Genomic DNA, 19,048 nt, shown 5'->3' with positions numbered 1-19,048 from the left:
AGGTGAGGGGTTGGTTCCTTACTGTTGTCGGGGAGGTGAAGCATTGGTTCCTTACTGGTGCAGGGGAGGTGATATCATAGTGGCAGTGAGGCGGCGGTTCCTTATGATGGTGTGGTGTCGATGGACTCGGGAGTCACCCACGTCAAGTATCAGCTCTGGGTTGATGAAGCACCAGCATCAGTGAAGATAGGGCTACAATGCGAGTCAGGGCAGTGCATCGTGCTGTTCACAAGTGGTGCCCACAGCTTCGGTGTAGGTTACGGCATCGCTCGCTGGAATCGGTGTTGCAATTTCCCTCTGTGGCAGCTGAAACAGCAGTTCCAGATACAGGAGGACAGAGGAAATGAAGTCTTTGTGTCCCTGAGACTTCCGAACAAGAGGCAAGCTCTATTTCAAGCCCTTACAGGTCTTCTTCAAGCAGGATACAAAGCACACAACAACGTTTTTAGTCCTCTCCTTGGCAGAAACAGCCACTGCAGGAAAACCCCAGACAGCACACAGCAAAAGGACAGTAGTTCTTCTTCAGGTTTCCCCAGCTCTTGTCCTTGACAAATGTTCCTCTTGAGTCCAGAAGTATTCTTTGAAGTCTTTTCAATCCCTGAGACTTCCAACAGGAGGCAAGTTCTAGTTATGCCCATGGAGAAAACTCTAACAGCAGGATGATGAAAGCACATTCCAGTTCTTTCCCTGTCCAAGATAGAAGCAATCACTGCCGGCCAACCCAACAGCACACATCACAGGGGCAGTACTCCTTCTCCAGCTTTGTCTGTTCTTCTTCCTGGCAGATTCCTTAGATAAGAAGTAACCTAAAGTACTGGGGTCTGGACCCTACTTTTTATAGCACACATTCTGTTGTTCTCTGATGGCAGATAAGCTCTTTGCCCAGCCAAAACAAGTTCTGTCCTCTCTGGTGCAGCTTGCTGGCAGGAAGTGGAGACCGAATTGTGTAAGGCAGACCAGGCCTATTCAGGTGAAAGGAAATCTCCTCCCCCTACTCTAAATGCAGCCCAGGTCTATTCAGCCCAGCCCTGACTCACTCATAAAAGGCAGGACACACATCAACTCCCCCCAGCCGCTGTCTGAGATAATGCACATCCTCATCCTCTATCAATTAAAAGCCAGACAATCAATCCACAAACCAGCAGAGGCACACAGGATGGCTATGCAAGAAAATACTCACTTTCTAAAAGTGGTATTTTCAAACACACAATATAAAAATCATCATTACTAAAAGATGCATTTTTATATTCTGACTTCGGGCATTCTGAACTCCACCTTTCTATCTTGTCCCAATGGGAAGTTATATTTTAAGATATTATAAACAAACTCCCATTCTATCCTATGGGACAGATAGCCTTTCAATAGTGAAAAACGAAATACAGTGTATTTCACTATCACTATATGTGAAAGGTAGGACATGTAACACACCTCAGTACATGTCTTACCTTTCACATACTCTGCACCCTGCCCATGGGGCTACTTTGGGTCTACCTTAGGTGCGTTTTACATGTAAGAAAAGGGAAGGTTACAGCCCGGCAAGTGGGTGCATTTGCCAGGTCGACATGGCAGTACCAAACTACGGACAGACACTGCAGTGGCAAGTCTGAGTTACATTTATAGGCTGCTCAACTGGTGGCAAAATCAGTTCTTCAGGCCCACTAGCAGCATTTTTTTAAAAGGCACTGGGCACACACAGTGCACTGTACTAGGGACTTACGAGTAAATCAAATATGCCAATCATGGAATCACCAATCTATAAACACAATGTATAGGGAGAGCATATGCACTTTAGCACTGATCAGCAGTGATAAAGTGCACAGAGTCATAAAACCAACAAAAACAGGGTCCCAAACAGAAGGCCAAAAAGCAAAATGTTTGGGGATAAACCTGCAGGAAACAGATGTATGACATTACAACGCATGCTTTTACCACACATGCTTTTACATCGCAACTTTTACAACGCATGCCTTTACAACGCATAGCACTTTGGGGTGCTGGATAGTGAATAGTTTAATTTACTATTCCAACTCCAGTCCCTGTGGATAGTAGGGAAGGTGTTGGATAGTAAATTAAATCTATTCCCTATCCTAGAGCGCCCCCCAGCACAATGCGTTGTAATGGTTTGCGTTGTAAAAGTTGCGATGTAAAAGCATTGCGTGGTAAAAGTTGCGTTGTAAAGGGTGTTTCCCGCTGGATACGCCAGGTCGAACAGCCCTAAGGCAGGGTGCCTTTTATTACATTTGAGAACATATCTGCATTACCAGGTGTGCCCCAGTGCTTGTCAGTTCCATTACTGCCAGTACAAGGGAACAGGGAAGCCATTTTAAAACATGTGCTGGGCACAGGTGAAAACGAGTTCCCCAGCTACATGATGGCTTAACTAAAAAGAAGAATGTTTGGTATCAAACATATCATATTTAAAAATCCACACTCAGGCCAGTGGTGAAATTAGTAATACATGCACATATAGGGCACCTTAGAGGTTCCTCCTGATAACCTACCAGCCCCTTGTGTTGACTGACTAGCTGTCACCAGCCTGCCACCAGAAACAAGTGCCTGCCCGACAAGGGTGAGGGCCTCTGCTATCTGGAAGCCATAAACCAAGCCTTCTTGAGCAAGGGGTGCTCTGCGGATTAGCATTTCAAGGCCTGGGAGCTTTAAAGAGATCCACTGCCTTTGGGATGCAAATCTGGTTTCTCACACAGGAGAGGAAACTGCCCCCCTTGCCCCGAGCCTTTGGCATCTGGAAAGGCGGGATAATTAGTATGGCAAGACAAGTATTTCGACCCTCAGGTGAGCACCACCCCTGAACTGGGCTACCTGAAGTGGATGCACCTTTCAGAAGTGCCATCTTGGTGATGGCAAATTTAGGATCTCCGGGACAGGGTTATGCCCAAGGAAGTTGTCATATAGGGTGCATAGTGACCCCATTGGCTACTGCATTATACTCCCATATTCTCCCCTAACATCCCAAAAGTCAGTATATAGAAGAGGCCTGGCACCAGGAGAAGATCCTGCTGACCAAAAGAAGAAGAAGGACTGAAGAGCCATGAAAAGAAAGAAGTGTGGAAGAAGAAAATGACTTGATGCTAGCCATGCCTCCCTGTCTGCTGTTCCTAACAATTGTGCCAAAGTCGACTCATCCTGCTAGTTGCGGTGCCTCCAAAAAGCCTGGGTGGACTGCCAGCACTTCTGCCTGGACTCCGGTGGAGCAGTGGTGCTGCTTCTCTGCATCCTGCAAGCACCCAAAGAAACCTAAGAGGACTCTGGACTGCCTATACCTGACACAGGATAACACCACTTCACCTCTGCCGCCTAGCCCAAGCTTATGTGTGCTAATGGTGCCAGCTTGGTCCAGCGGCCCTCCAGAGACAACCTCCACTCTGGACTTGCGCACTTTGGATTTCCTGACACCGTCTGCAGTCTCAGTTTGCATGCCTCCTCTACTGCGAGTGCTCCCAGTGATGAAAATCCGATGCCTGAAGACACCTCTGCACCCTATGCCACTAACCTGTGGAAAAGAAGATCAAAGGTGTCCCCATGTTCCCAATCATCGTGAAACCTGAGCCCCCCTTGTGGTCCAGGCCCAGCCTGCAGTCTCTTTTCAAACAAACCGATTCCCATAGGATAACATTGGGCCCCCAAAACTGAAAAGCGTCTCTGCACCCAGATGACCCAAGGTGTCTTGCTGGTGCTGCCTTGGACCTTGCCCCATAATCACCTTAAGTCCAGGAGATTGGTCCTTTAAGATGTAGCAAAGTGCCCAGATGCAGTACATGTTTTTTCCCCATTGGATAACATTGGGCAATCAACGCTAAAAAGCACCTCTGCAGCTGCTTGTCCAAGGTGACCTCTAGGTGCTGCCTTGGACCTCGCCCCATTCTCACCTCATGTCCAGAAGATTGGTTTCATAAGTTGCTGTACTGTACCTGAATACAATACTTGTTTTTCAAGCCATGGGATAACATTACAGCGTCTGAAAAATGCATTATCGACTTTTTCATTGCAAAACTATTCCTCTTGAAAAACGTACTTACCTTCTTGTATTGATTCTGCTGTCTAAAGATATATAATGATATGTGTTATTCTTATAAATTGTTGTGAATATCCTTATTAAGTTGTATGCATTGATTATTGACTATTGTGTGTATTTGCAGATGTCTAACATTCCTCTCTCATAAGCATGTGGCTGCTCGACCACACTACCCCCTAAAAGCGCACCTTGGGATTGCTAGAGCAAGTCCCTGTCAATTAGAAAGGGTATACCTGGACTCTTTGCACGGTATACCTCTTTTTTTGTATGCCATAAAAAGAGCCGGCTTCATTCAGCAGCATATTAAAAATGCAAGCTATCAAATGTTCATGTGAAGAAGTAAATTTAAAAAGCTTAGCATTTTTAAACATACTCACCAAAAACACCATACACAGGTTAGTAAAAAAGGTATGTGCCAAGAGACAATTTAAATTGTAATGTTCCCTCTCATGCACCTTAAAATGCTGCAGATTAAATGTGCATTCGTAAAATCTGTGATGTGCACAGGCACCTATTGAATCCAAAATTGAATACTATTTTATTAATCTGACCCACAATGTCTAACCCCAAAACAGTGCTGTAGCCTCGGAGTCATGGGCCCAAGTTTCCTTCTGACCTCTCTATCTCCACCTCACTCTCCTCTCATCTCCTTCATCCATTTAATGCTCTTCTCGTTATCCACTTCCTTAGTCTCTCTCATCCCCATCTTCTGTCTCTCCCTCTTTGCCATCTCCTTCCCCCTCTCTTTATATTTCTGATTTCTTTCTATTTCTTTTTTCTTGCCTATTTTGCCTATCCTTATCTCCTTTCACTTTCTTGCTCAACATTGTTGTCTCCTGATATTCTGTTGCTTTTCCTGCCAACTCCCCATTCTTTCGCCCTCTCCTTTTTTTTCATCCCTTTCCTTGTCAAAGTTATTGTTCTCTTATCCTTTACTCCCTCTCTACCCCTCCCCGTAAAAAGTAAGCACAGCTAAACCGCTTTAAAAAAAAGAGAACTGGCAGCATGTGAAATAACATCACCTGCCTCAAACTTATACAACTTTTTTTCTGTGGCATATTAAAAATGCATGTTTTCTATTAAATGTTTCACAGTCTTTGTAGAGTTGATGCACAACACATTCACTTAAAGATTATTGGAATACAATGCCCACATGCAGGCAGGTGACATATTATGTCAAAGACCACTGGAATTGTGCACAAATGAAAAGCAAATTATGCGGCAGATTTGAATAAATTATGTGGAAAGAAGATGCAGCACATTTTATGCATTTTTTCACATGTTCAATCTTTGTGTCAAAAGGTTTCAACTCATTAGAACCGGTTTAACATCCTAATACAGTAATAAGGAATTGAAAGATCAGTCAAACTTTTCATTAGACCTTTCAATGTGTGGCAACACGGGTCTCTGCTATTGTAGTAAATTTTGATCCATTTGAGCTACAATTTTAAAATAAATAAAACTACGCAGATTAGGCAGCAAATGATATGACAAATGTGACAAATCCATAATCTTGTTTTTTTTTGTCTGCCTCAGATTGCATGGGGTACTCTTTAGGTACCTTGAAATCTGACTCTTTCACTCCGGTGGAAGAGCCAGTGTTGTGGTTTTTAAAGTCTATTTCAAGTGTCGATTTTTCCACACTTGACATCATTTTGTAGACTAGATCAGTGGTGCTGGAACAATAGTTAGAGTGGGGATGTTGCCATCAACGATACATCACTGAAGTCATAGGTTTTGTGAAAAATAAGTGTGTCACACAAAGAACAAGTGTAGTGTACATATTAGGCTGGAGACTGGTTATGGTGTAGTTTGTAGCTGGTGGTGCATTTTGAAGCACACTGTTGCAAATATATTACTAAAGAATGGTGTAGTAGCATACTGTGATTTACAGACAGAATATTTTCTATTGAAATGGCTCTATATTTACACATACAATTTTTTTCTGACAAAACTATACAAGACACAAACAGTAATGTGTGGAAATCGGGTTTCAACAAACATTTTTTCTGTGCATCACCACGTGTATTGATTTGTTTTGCTATTAAAATCATTGTTTTCATTATACCTTAGAACAATAAAACAATGTGCTTCATTTGTGCTCTCCTAACTACTGATATGTTTGGAAATATTTGTGCAGTCAATTTACAGGTATGCAAATTTTAGTTTTATTGTATGTTAGTAAACAAATTCCATGCTGAAATCTTTTCTTTTACACCAATTCAATCCAGCAAGATAGTTGCATAGATCACCTTATTTTGCAGCTAGAGAAAGGAAAGGAAACACAAAACTTCCTTTTAAAAGTATAAGCAGCTATTTGTCAGAAGACATGGTCTAATAATTCACCTCTGGCTTTGAACAATCTGCAAACGTGAAAACATTAAAATGAATACGTCGTTATTCGATTATGCTACATAATCATAACAGAAGAATAAAAACATACTAAAGCACAAAACATAAGTTTAAAATACAAGAATCATCATTATACAGTGGTACAGTATAATTGCAATAAAACACTCCAGGTTGGGGCACCCGAAGGTACAACCCACAGGCTTACAATAAAATGTGTTGTAAATTCATAATCATATTCCAGTGTAATGAACCTTTCAGGAAAGAAGAAACAACCATCATAACTGCTTGGTCAGGTAGCAACTGCAGGTGTTAAAAAGGTGGGTGAAACTGATTGAAGTACCTGGACTTTTAAAGTGAATCCAAATACGTATGTCATAAAAACTCACAAAAGTTACAAAATAGTATCAAATGTTCCAGGGTCTGTTGGGAACAGCCGTCACAGGGGCATACCTAAATCGTTTTAGGGTCGAAAAGACCAAGCGTACAACAAATAGGGAGATGTATAGATTCCTTCCAGAAATTTGTTAATAAGGATATTTCCCTTGGAAGGTAAGGTTCAGACCTGCAATAATATGCAAAAGTAACAAGCATTGACAATGCAGTAGGTCTTGCATTTGCGAGAGTTAAAGCTATTGGCATTGTAAATGACAATGCCTTTTATTTATATATTTGGATAATTAACACATAAATAAAAGACATTGTCATGTAAAAAGCCAATAACTCAAACCCTTGTAAATGTGAGACCTGTTCAAAGAAGCAGCCGCCAATGTCCCGGGCTGCTAAGAAAGCGAAAGCATGCATGAAGAGCTGAATGTTGCAGGAAAGCATGTTGTGTCTGCAGTAGGAGAAAATATTTAAAGAAAATAGTGCTTACAGACTAAAAAAGACTCACTGTGTAACAACTAAGGTTAAAGGGCCAGTCCTCATGGGAGGTTACGAATGAAGACAAGGCGGTACTAAGGAGAGACTAACAAGCCTACTAATGAATCAGAAGCCAGCATTTACAAAGGACAATGGCACATGCCAAGGACAAATATAGGCAGAGATAGGGTGGGGCTTCTATTCCATACTCCAATACTCCCACAGCGGATTGACTTCAAAGCCCTTTGTCTGGTACATAAGGCCCTTCATGGACAGGGCCCTTCCTCTTTGCAAGAATTGTTCTCCTGGTATGTACCGTCCAGATCTCTCCGTTCGGCCTCAGCCTGCCTGGTGGTAGTTCCCAGGATCCTGAGGACCCAGATGGGAGGTCGTTCTTTCAGGTTCACCGCAGCGAGACTGTGGAATTCCCTGCCACTATGCTTACGTGGCATGGGAGATCTTATCTCCTTTAAGAAAGCTCTGAAAACATATATTTTTTCAAGAATTATGTAAGCTGCGTAGCTGCTTAAAAACACCGTGTATGTATAATCAAAGTCTAAGCGCCAGGATACCCATTGGGTTACAGTCATTGCGCTATACAAATACACCAATACATACATACATACATACATACATCATGGTGCACAGTGCACAGCCTACCCAGGCTAGACACAAACAGCTGCTTTACACAGAGAAAACCTTTCACTAGGGATGCAGCGACAGATAACACGTGTACCCTCAGGCACCTCTCCAGGTTCTGTCCTGTGCTCTCCATTGAATGCTACTTTGAGCACATAATGAACACCTGTGGTTGCAGTTCAGCCCACGCTTTAGACACCTTAAATGCACCCTGAATTACCTACCCCAATAAACGCTGTGGGTGGACTCTGAGTGGGCTGTGGCCCTAAACAGATAATTTCAGAAAAATAAGTGGGTCTGTGGGCCGCAATCACCATGAAGCAGCGCTTCTTCTTCTCACTGCCACATGGGAACCAAGGTTCTCTAAACCCAGACAAGCACCACTGATTGCTACCCAATATGCGGGGAAATATTGTCGGCCAGCGGGGCCCAGAAGCTGCTAAAAAAGGGAGTTCATGACGCTACAGAATGTCACCTCTCTTTTGTGAGGGACCTCATATGAGGAAAACCCAGGGGTCCTCTAGTGTGTGGTCGGACAGGAGTATCTCCATAAGGTACAAACCAGTAGGTGAACGAAGCTCTCCATGTGCTTCACAGGTAAGGTCCCATTTGGGGCATGTTATTTGAAAATTCAGAATTCCAATTTAAATCAAATTTAGATTTGTGTAAGTGACTCTGAATTGAATATGATAGGCTCCTCAGATGTCCCTCTACAACAAATCTATTAGTAACTCAGAATATAGGAGAGAAGAAGGAACAGGTGAGCAATACACTGATTAACCACATGACGTCAAGTCCCATACCCAAACCCACACACAAGACCAATGCCTCCTAAAATAAACAGATGTGCATAGAAAATCAATTTGCTGTTGTGTTTACTTTTACGGTGCTTAATCGTTTTGTCCCATGTCAAACATCAGTTTGGTAGCTGCTCATTTTTGAAAGTCACCCACTGCTCAACCAAAGAGGGAAAATTGTATGACCTGAGTGCACTCAAGATGCTCTCTACATCACTAACGCCGTGTCCATTAGCAACGTAACCCCCAGGATCCTTAAAGTATTTCCATTAAAGTGATTGATCTCCCTTAAGATGGCACTCTCTAAATACTACTTCTTGCTCTTTGGAATGGGCTAAGCAGGGCTCTTGAGACTGAGATGGGCTTCAGTTTCACATACATGGATTTTAAAAAAAATAAAAACTGAAAGAAATAACATACCCAAGCTGGTAATATGCAGCGGCACGTAGGCATCCATTCTGAGCTAGCTGTATGTTTAATTCTACTGATAAATGTGTATAATGCTCATTGTGAATCAAGGCCTAATAAATGTGTAAATAGAACAAGCGGTTTCCTCCTATGAATGTCAAAAGGTCATGTGATTTATGACTGATCTGTTGCTTATGAGGAAACATTCTTAAAAAAACCGTGTCGTATTTTGGGAGAAACAGAGAGGGTCCCCTGTGATATACTATGCCGCATTGAAGGTTGGGCAAGACGTAACTTGGGACCATAAGTGCTGGGAGTCTGAGGGAAGGAAAAGTGCGTGCAATGTTTTAGGTCTTGCCTTAATGGGAAACAATTTACCAATGGAGCTTCTGTGGTCAAAGTACGCATTGCCAAACGCCCCGTGGGTGATGGGCTTCACGATGGCAAAGTCCTCAATGGGAGGTGGCTGGGTACAGAGAGGCTAACCCTGCCTCGGGCCACCATTCCCTCTTGTCTCCTACTTGCAGACAGGGGTAAAGGTGGGGACTGCGATGTATGGAGTGATCTACGGACATATGCGATGGCACATTGTGACTTTAGAGCAAGCACTGCTACTATAAAGATATGTCGTAATGTAAAGAGTTGTCAACTTGGAGAACCTTGTTAGAGTCTATTTGTCAGCAGTTTCAGCTCCCATTGCAAGGGACCAGTGGGTCATACATACAACATACCCCGTGAACACCACTGTATACCCGCCGTGCAGTTCAAAGCACAAGGCACCAACCTTTGCATTCCAGCCCTCAACAGAAGCCCACTGATACCAAAGAAATGTGTCATAGTATTGGGTGAAAAGGGTGCACACACTTTCTTATTTACCCTATGTCCGGAGTAGGTGTAGGGGTTCTTTTGTTTTGTCTCGAAAGAACGCAGAGCGTTAGACTCTCTTGATGCCTGTCTTTTCGCTTTTTAAGTCTGGAAGACTTAATTACTCATATATAACATTGAACTTCTCTTTGGTGACCTGTAAACGTTCTGTGTTGTAAGAGAAGGCATAGCTGGTGTTTCTAACACAGCCAAACCAAACACTAGCTCTGCACCATTGACCAGCTCCCAAAAGGAGTCATTTGCTCATGATTCATACGAACCAAGAAAACAAATAGAAACCTTTGCATTGCAAATATGGAGGCCATGTTCAACTGCCACTGGCTCAGTTTTTGAGAATCGAACTTAATGACACACACCCACACACATAAAGAGTAATAAAGCATGCATTCAAAATAATTATGCTGCAATTTGTATATAACACACTATTAAAAAAAATGAAACATTCCTAAAACATTTTTATTGTTTATTCTAAATAGAAAATATACAAAACGAATTTTGATTCACTGTTTTTTTAGCACACTCAAGGCCCCCCTCCTAAAGTTTGGGGGGAGGTTTTTGGTATCTAAAAAACCTAATCCACAGGTTGAACACTCTTCAATATGGTCAGTGCTACTCTGATGGACGTGAACTCAGCAGCCCACAGGAAGTAGCTCAGCACTTGCGGGGACAATTGCTGCTGCGCAACCACATGAAAGTTTGTACTGTTTGCAGGCAATTCATAGATATTGAAGAAGGACAAGAGGAACAAGCTGGGTAGGCCAGAGAACAACATTGGCGACCATCTTCAAACAGAAACATTAGTAATGAAATTACTATACCGGAAAAAAGGATTACAAATCGGCGCTGTTCATTTATGGAAGCGCGAGGCTTCATTGCCTCGACCTGCAAACTGTGTATTGAGAAAAACATAAACTTTGTAAATGAGTAGCCTACTACCATAAACTGTGAAGAATTGAATATACTGGTGAGAACATCAAAGCAGCGTGGAAGCAGAGGGTAGAAACAAGCTGGCACGTGTAGGAAATAAAAAAGGACCACAGCATCGGAATCCGCCACCAAGCTTAACAAGGGAGAATGGGAGTGACTGCAATGAATCATGTGTTCCACGGAAACCTGGTCACACAGCCTAGCAAACAAAATGTAAAACAAGCCCAACCCCCCTTAAAAGGAAGCTCAAAATCAAACTAACATCTAACCAAAAGAAGCAAACTGACAATCAAGATGAACAATTGTAAAAAAAGGCTAAGGTAAATATGGGCAAAGGAGGGCGCACGGAATGGCAGGCATCACAAATACAACTGTGACATTAGGAGGAAGTGAGAGGGAAGAATGATATACTACAGTGTAAGCAGCTATGGCTCTGAAGCTGAGACTCAGAAAAACAGTAACAGAGCATGAAATCAAGAACAAAAATAGTCCCCCACTGAACAGATACAGAGCAGCAGCATAATGATGCAGTACTTAGTCTCTGCTGCTGGGAGGATCTGAGGAGAAAATGGGGGGACAAAGAGGCAGGACTCACCACTAGCAAGCAAGGATATGTAAAGGATACTGGCATAGACAAATGAAAAGCAATGGCAAGAAGTGGGAGGAGTTAAACCCCACAAACCAATATAACAGGTCACTAAGGGACAGTGCAAGTGCTGTCTACGCTTGACCTAAAAAGGATCTAGTAGATGGTTTCACAAGCACCTCAGATACCCTGTCTACCTATAGTCCTCTTTATTAAGAAGTTACGGTTTATGAAACAAGTCGTGCAGCAAAGGCAGGCCCCGACTGACCGTTTTGGGCCCTGGGCAATCCCCCGGTGCGCCACAAGGGTGGGGGCCGGTTTTGGGCCCCTGGGGGCCATTTTTGTTTCAGGGCCGTTTATGCAGCATAGCTGCAAAATCGGCCCTGTAACAAAATCGGGCTCGGTCGCACCCCCAACCTCCCCCTTTGCCGGTGCCGGTTTTGGTTCCCAGTTCGGCCGTGAGCAAAGGACTGGGCAACAGACAATGTAATTCAAAGATGACATTTTGTGACCGTAAACGCACCCTAGGCAATCTTCGATCACATCCCTGTTGAACCCTGTGTGTACTCCATACCACACTGAGATCCACGGTAACAGCTGGGCCAATTTTGCACAGTCCTCCACATAGTTAAGACCCAGCTCTTCTTAAATGCGCTGTTTAGATTTACAACATCGATTCGCAATAAACCCGTTGTAACTGTATTGCAGATTTACAAAATGATTTGTCTTTCCATACTTTTGTATGGTACTACCATTTGAGGATACCAGAACTGCAATGTCAGTCAGCAATAAGCAAATCGTTTTCGCAGGAAACTGCTGGGTCCAGCCCCTAACAGCTCATCGTTATTTGTTGATGAACAAATATAAACAAAATGTAAAGGCATAGTCGTTGCTCATTCATTTTCTCCAGCAGGATTATTTTGGGTGTGATGCAGCATCACACCTACTTACAGTGCCTTCACATTTGATAATGGATCAGCCTGATCCAATTTGCACAATTGAGCTATCTTTGGTAACTCACGTTTTAATGTACACACATGGCACTTCATTGTTTCTCTGTCTAGATTGGTACTGAGTAGGGTCCTACATGGTTAAGTTGTGAATAACCCACCCTTCCCTAACCGACTAGACTACATTCAGTTAGATCCATGTTCCTTCCCCTGCCTCTCTCATAATCGAAACCATGAAACATAACACATGGGATGTGAAGAGTAAATTATAACCATCAGCTAATCACAATTGCATTTTGCACGCTTTTTCGTCACACCTTCTTGTCCTCAATCTACTAGGGGTTGAGCCCCTTGTTAGGACAAAGGCACTTCTTTAGTCACTCACACAAAACACCGAAATGCTTCCCACATTTGGTTACAACAAATATAACACTCCCCTATTCATGCAATGCTCTATGATGTAACGTGCTACTTATTAAATGTGCTTTAGCTGCTTACCAGAGGGCATGAAGCACTATGTAAAGGTTGCAGAACAATACAATGCCAATACAACTGCATCCACGCAAAAGAGATATTGCAGCTCAAAACTAAGCAGAGCAAATGGGATGGGCTTTACATAGACACTCAAAGAACGCGGATCAACATGGAGCCTTGCATCACACCCCAAACACAAGTTTAAGGATGTCACTGTCCATAAAATAAGTCAAAAGCAACCAATGGATTAAACTGCATAACCGTAATCAGCGTCAGATGTGTGTAACTCCTGAATACAACCCTCAGCTCTCGAGTGACCTGTTTTGACCCCAAAAATATTTTTGGGGTGCTATTCGATTAGTGGTAAGATACGTGGTCAAATAGTTCGACAGTTCCTAGAACAATGCTGCTTGACTAAAGGCAGTCTGGTGAAATAATAGCTGCATAAATTACCCAGCTGCCTCTCGTGTTTTATCCATCTCGTTGAGGAAAAGTCTGAAATCGTTTGTGGAACTTGCTGGAAGGAACCATCCCATCCGTGGAGCAGGCCATGTGTAAATAGGCTGCAGTCCCAAAGCGGTCTGCTAGACTGTTGCTTGATGCACTGATTCCAGATGAGGCGCCCTGGGGTTTGTTTGATGCAACAATAGTCTCTGCAATGGCATAGCCATGGGCACACTGTGCGTCATGCTTTGACTTCCGGCGACGTTGGCTCTCCACGGGAACGTGGTATTTCAAAGCAGTTACCAAGACTCCAAGCATTGATACATTCCTTTGACTAGCTGGAAATAAAATTCAGCAGTGCTGCCCTATTAAGGTTTAGGAAGCATCCGGGCTTATTATACAGTTTGCAGTGACTCACAACTCTCTTGCTCATGAATTTCTTACACTTGGAAGAGCACGAGCGTACAAACTATTAAAGCTACGTGTCCTGAGTTTTAGAGCATAACATTTTCATCATAAATCCAAGAACTTATATGAGGCGTTTAGAAATAAAGAAAAAAACAAAGCATGTGTGTCAACTGCCAGGAAGCACTTAATGTAATATATGAATGAAATGAATGAATAATATTAATGAAAGAAAGGCTGTTCGCACTTCAGTAATTATCTGCTATACTCAAACGAGGCACGTGTTTGTACTGCAATTAAACTGTATTTGTGTTTCAGTTGCTGTCTCAGATCAGACTTGAAAGATTAACCATATGCTGCCGTTTGAGTATGTAAGCACTGGAGTTTTGCTTCTAAGCGTGCATCTTCTCTAGGAGTTGTTTTGCAAGAGATACATATCCCCTTTAATGCCTCTTTTAAAAAAGTCCGTACACTTATCAAAGTTAATATTTTCCGAATTAAATCAAGCATAAGACAGTAGCACACATATTAACTATCTCTATGCATGGTTGAGAAATGGAGTAAAGAAGTTTAATGCCCTCTCAGAGTTAGGTGGCAAAGGTAAACCACAGATTTGTTGAAGAAATAGTAAATCATACAATCGAGAGGCCTCATTTATGAGGTCTTGCGTCAGTTTTGCGCTTCCGATGGGTCACTTTTTGTGACGCATTGGCGGCGTAAAACATGCCTCCTGTTGCGCACTATTTACAAAGTGACGCATCTAAGCATATGCATATGCGTCACTTTGTAAACCCCTGCGCTATGAGGAAAATTGAATTTTGCCCTGCTATGTGTCCCCTACGTGTTCCCCATCATGTCGTGTATGTGCATGATCTCCATGCATTTTCCTTCCATGGCCGGAAATAAAGACGCATTTGCAGTTGCGTCCAACGTTAGTATGTCAGTTATCCAGTCCTTCGTGAAAGCAACGTGAATCAGGCTTTTAGGCCTATGTTGCCAACGTCTTTACATGGTGCACGTTAAATCATCGAGATGCGCCCGTTTCTAAGGCTCCACAGGGCCCGGACACCAGATCCAGGCCTCAAGCCTCCTGAAACGTTCCAAGAGATGCAGCCCCGCCCGCATCCCTGACCCTTCCCTTACTTCCTGCCAGACAACGCGGTACCCGGCTCGGTCTGGCCTGCTTGCCAAGAATATATTATGCTCACAGTTATCTGTTCAGCTCCCCGGATTCACATTCCTAGCTAACGAACAGGATAAACATATCCGTCTACAGTCCAGTCTTTCTGTCTCCATGCAAGTAATTTACTGAATTAGTATCCATAGAAGATCCATAGCCCACGCAATACATGAAGAAATATATGCATACACTAGCCTTTAGTGACAAGCAGCTTTTGCCCTGGTGGCTTTTAGAATCAAGCAACATGTACTCCAAACACAAGATATCAGATACGCTATAGGTACAGGTCGTTCTGACATCCCAGACTTCAGTCTCCTCTACTAGTGCTAGGAGTCAGCGCCCCCCAGCCCTCCCCAGTTACACGTCAGGACTCGTTTTGCTCGCACCAGTAGGTTAAAGGTTCCAGCTGCCCATGAAACCCCCTCCATGTTTCCACCCACCTATGACACTTCTGTGATGTCTACATCACACACCTCCGTGCACGCCCTGTGCACGCCTTCTTTTACGCCCATATGTTCTTATCTTTCTTTTTTCACTTGTTACGCCTACTGTATTCAATGCAACTGTACAGTTCTACTATATATATTGTATGATGTTAATGAAATGTTGAATATCCCTTCCTGAACCTTAGTAGGTGATGGAACACGATGTCCATTGGCTCGAGCCACTTAATTAAAACCCGTATGACTCAGATACCACGGACTCTGCCTCTCATTTATTGAGCTATTCTTATCATTTAATGCATAGAAAAATAGTCCTGGTAATTATTATTTACCACATAATGGCGCCCGAACGGGGACGTACCCCTTCCCCACGCGCCGGCGATGTAACGTAGGCCCCCTGACCCCTTCTACAGCCGTGACGGACCCCTTCGGTGCACCTGCAGGTTTTCCTGCTAAACTCCCTCAGGCCCACGGAGGAGACGGAGACTGCGGTCCAGCATCCAGACGAGGCGGTGAGGAATGCGGGGAGTCCCGACCAGAGCCCAAGCCGAGAGAGCAAGGTCCGAGGTATCCGGAGGCCCACCTGTTTCCGAAGCCCGAAGCACATGCGTAGTGCGTAGCAGTAGCCAGAAGTCGTAGCAGTCCGGTCCAGTGTCGAGTTTCCGAGGCCTTCAGTTCTGCTTCCCGGTGAGTACCATTGCTGGGAACGCATCTAGACGGGTTACATTAATTTGTGCCCGGTCAAGACGGGTCTGGGTACACAGATCCGGTCCAGACGTGTTCACCTAGGTGGAGACGGTATGACGTGTCTCTTTATGAGACCGGTATGTTCTGTACTGTTTTAGCAGTGCATCCAGTAATTCTGTTTTCTAGTATAGTCTCTCGAGATTTCCAGTATTATGTTTTCGATGTACTAGGTAGTATCTGTTGGTACTGTTTTTTTTTTATGTGTTTTGATGTCGTGGTATGAATGATTTGTTTGCTATTCATTACTGTGTTCCATTGTATGTTCAAATATGCCTCTGTTTTCAAAGTTACGTCAGATAGGAACCAGAAAAGGGATACTCGAAGAATCAGTTCCTGTCCCACCTAGGGACAGTCCCGGACATTTCATGTATCATAAACATGGCTTAGATGCCATACTGTACTTAGACTTATGGGTAGACTATACCAAAAATCTGGAAGAGAAATATAGATGGCCTGTTTCAGGAACTTGGGATGCTGAGTGCATCATGAGAGTAGAGGAAGCATTATGGAAAAAGAAAGCCAGACAATCCCAGAAAGATGCCATAGAGTTGTGGCGTAAAGAATCGCATAAAAGAACAGAAAAAGAATTCAGGAAAGCAGAACTAAGTAGGGAAGCATCAGAAAAAGCCCAAGAAAGGGAACTACTAGAAGAGGGTGAACGAGTTAGAGCAGAACAGTCAGACAGACAAAGAAATGCCCTTATTAAAGGCATGTATCCCCTTCTCGCCGAGGGCCTGCCTAAGGCGACCCCGGAAACACTCTGTAATTTACCGCCACCATTGGTCCCGACTACGCTACGTCATAAACCGACCACAGCTGAAATTTTCCTTTCTTCCTATTTAGACGACACTGTCCCAGAATATGCAAATACGTATCCTCCTCCGCCTGCTCAACCTCACAACCCTGTTATTAACGCGATTACTGTTCCTCCAGCCACTGGTCCCGGGAATCCTTTTAATCCGCCAGTAACCCAGGACCAACCTACATTACGTATGCCTACTTTACCAGTCACACTACCAACAGCGACGGCACACCCAGTATTAGTTAATGATCCTATTTCCGGAGGAGCAGTGGGAGGTATCCCTATCACCCCGCCTCAAGTAAAACGAATGACGCTGAGAGACGCAGCATTACAACGCACGCCAAAAGTAACTACATACGCAGCCCTCAAACAATACCTTACTGATTGTAGATATGACCCAGTGCCAGGCGAAGATCAGATGATATTATATTCCATACGTCTACGACGAGTTACCAACTATTTGACTATCATACCAGAAATGAGGGAACATTTAGACAACATATATCATTTCATCAGAACAGGGGAAAGACCAGAAAGTATTCACGAAGCTATGGCACACAGGAAGGTCGAGACTCAAAATATGATCTTGCAGTTTTTGATAAATTGTTTAATAAGGGAACAAGACCAGCCAGGTACAAACAAAGACGAGATGAAAGTCCTGATAAAATGGAGTGACAACATAGCAGACGGAAAACACAATAAACAAGGTTGTATAGAATCCATGTATAGAAAGATTCGTAAGGAAATTCTAGGCATACACGAAAGGGAGAGAGCAAAGAGAGAAACCGAGAAAGAGAATGACACCTCAGACAAAGATGTAGACACAGAGAACCCAGATAGAATAGCGTACGTAGGTAGGGCGAAACCTTTTGACAGACTCACATGCCTAGACTGTAGGAAAACCTTTCTTCCTCCCGTACCAGAACAGTGTTCTCTTGAGCATTCATTCCAAGCTACCGATAGAGTTTTGAAACAGCGAATAGGTTACAGTGAGCTTAGTACCATGCATGAACAGGAACTAGCCCGATCAGCAGTTCAATGGACTAGTAATTCTAGAACATTTAAAGACGAAGTAGTGGCCCAAACGTTTCTGAATCTTTCCCCAGACGAACAGCGACTAGTGGGTATGTACATGATCCAACACCTCATTACACTGTACGAAGTCAGCATTCTGACCCAGGTCCCCTATATAATGTATTAGACGAGTTACTCCTAAACAGATGGAAAGGCCTAGGTACCGATTTGATTAATGTCATTTTAGAACAACGCCACAAATACAGAACGTTCCTGACACCACATTTTGTTCCTGTTCCACCCCCAGTAAGGAAGACATTTTACATAGACAGACAGAATCCCTTGCGAGAAGTCCATCCCATTCGGACAACGGAAGGTGAGCTCGAACGAGTATTTGTTTACACCCCTTTAACGAAAATAGAATTACTGGAAATGAAAAAGTTAGTGCCCTGTCACGATAAAGATCCAGCAGGGTTCCACCGTGAATTAAAGGACATGCTCCGCATGGGAGAATACACGTATCCCGATATCATTAAAATGTTAAAGGTCCTGTTGCCTGCGGGCATATATGAAAAACTTAAAGAAAAAGAATGGGAGGTGGGAGAGAAAAAGATTGACTGGGCAGAACTAGAGAACGAAGATAAAACACGAGTTCCTGGTACGGGTCTCGGGGAAAAAGCCAAAGCATTGCCCGAGTTGTTAATACAAGTCTTGCCAAGATTACTAGCCACGAAAAAGGAAGACTGGGATGCCATCTCAGCCTGTAAACAGAAACAAGACGAAGACACTAGTGATTTTTATTCCAGATTTGAAAAATGTTTCATTATTAATAGCGGCTTGAAAACAAGTAGTGAATCGTATCCACATCTTTTTGTTACCAAATTAGTAGAGAATTCTTTAGCACAAGTTAAAAATCGAGTACTGAAAGTTGAAAGTACCTGGCAAGCTAATACCCCGTCCCAAATGTTACAAATGTTACAGTATCACCAGAACCGAATCAGAGAAGAGCAGGAACACGAAAGGAGACGTATGAAAGACACGAAAATGAAAGTACTAGTTGCACAATCTGTTCCGGTGGATAGTCAGAAGAGGGGTACGACT

This window comes from Lissotriton helveticus, chromosome 8 (genome assembly GCF_964261635.1).
Source record: "Lissotriton helveticus chromosome 8, aLisHel1.1, whole genome shotgun sequence".
In the NCBI taxonomy this organism is placed as follows: domain Eukaryota; kingdom Metazoa; phylum Chordata; class Amphibia; order Caudata; family Salamandridae; genus Lissotriton; species Lissotriton helveticus.
This window is presented reverse-complemented; position numbering follows the sequence as displayed.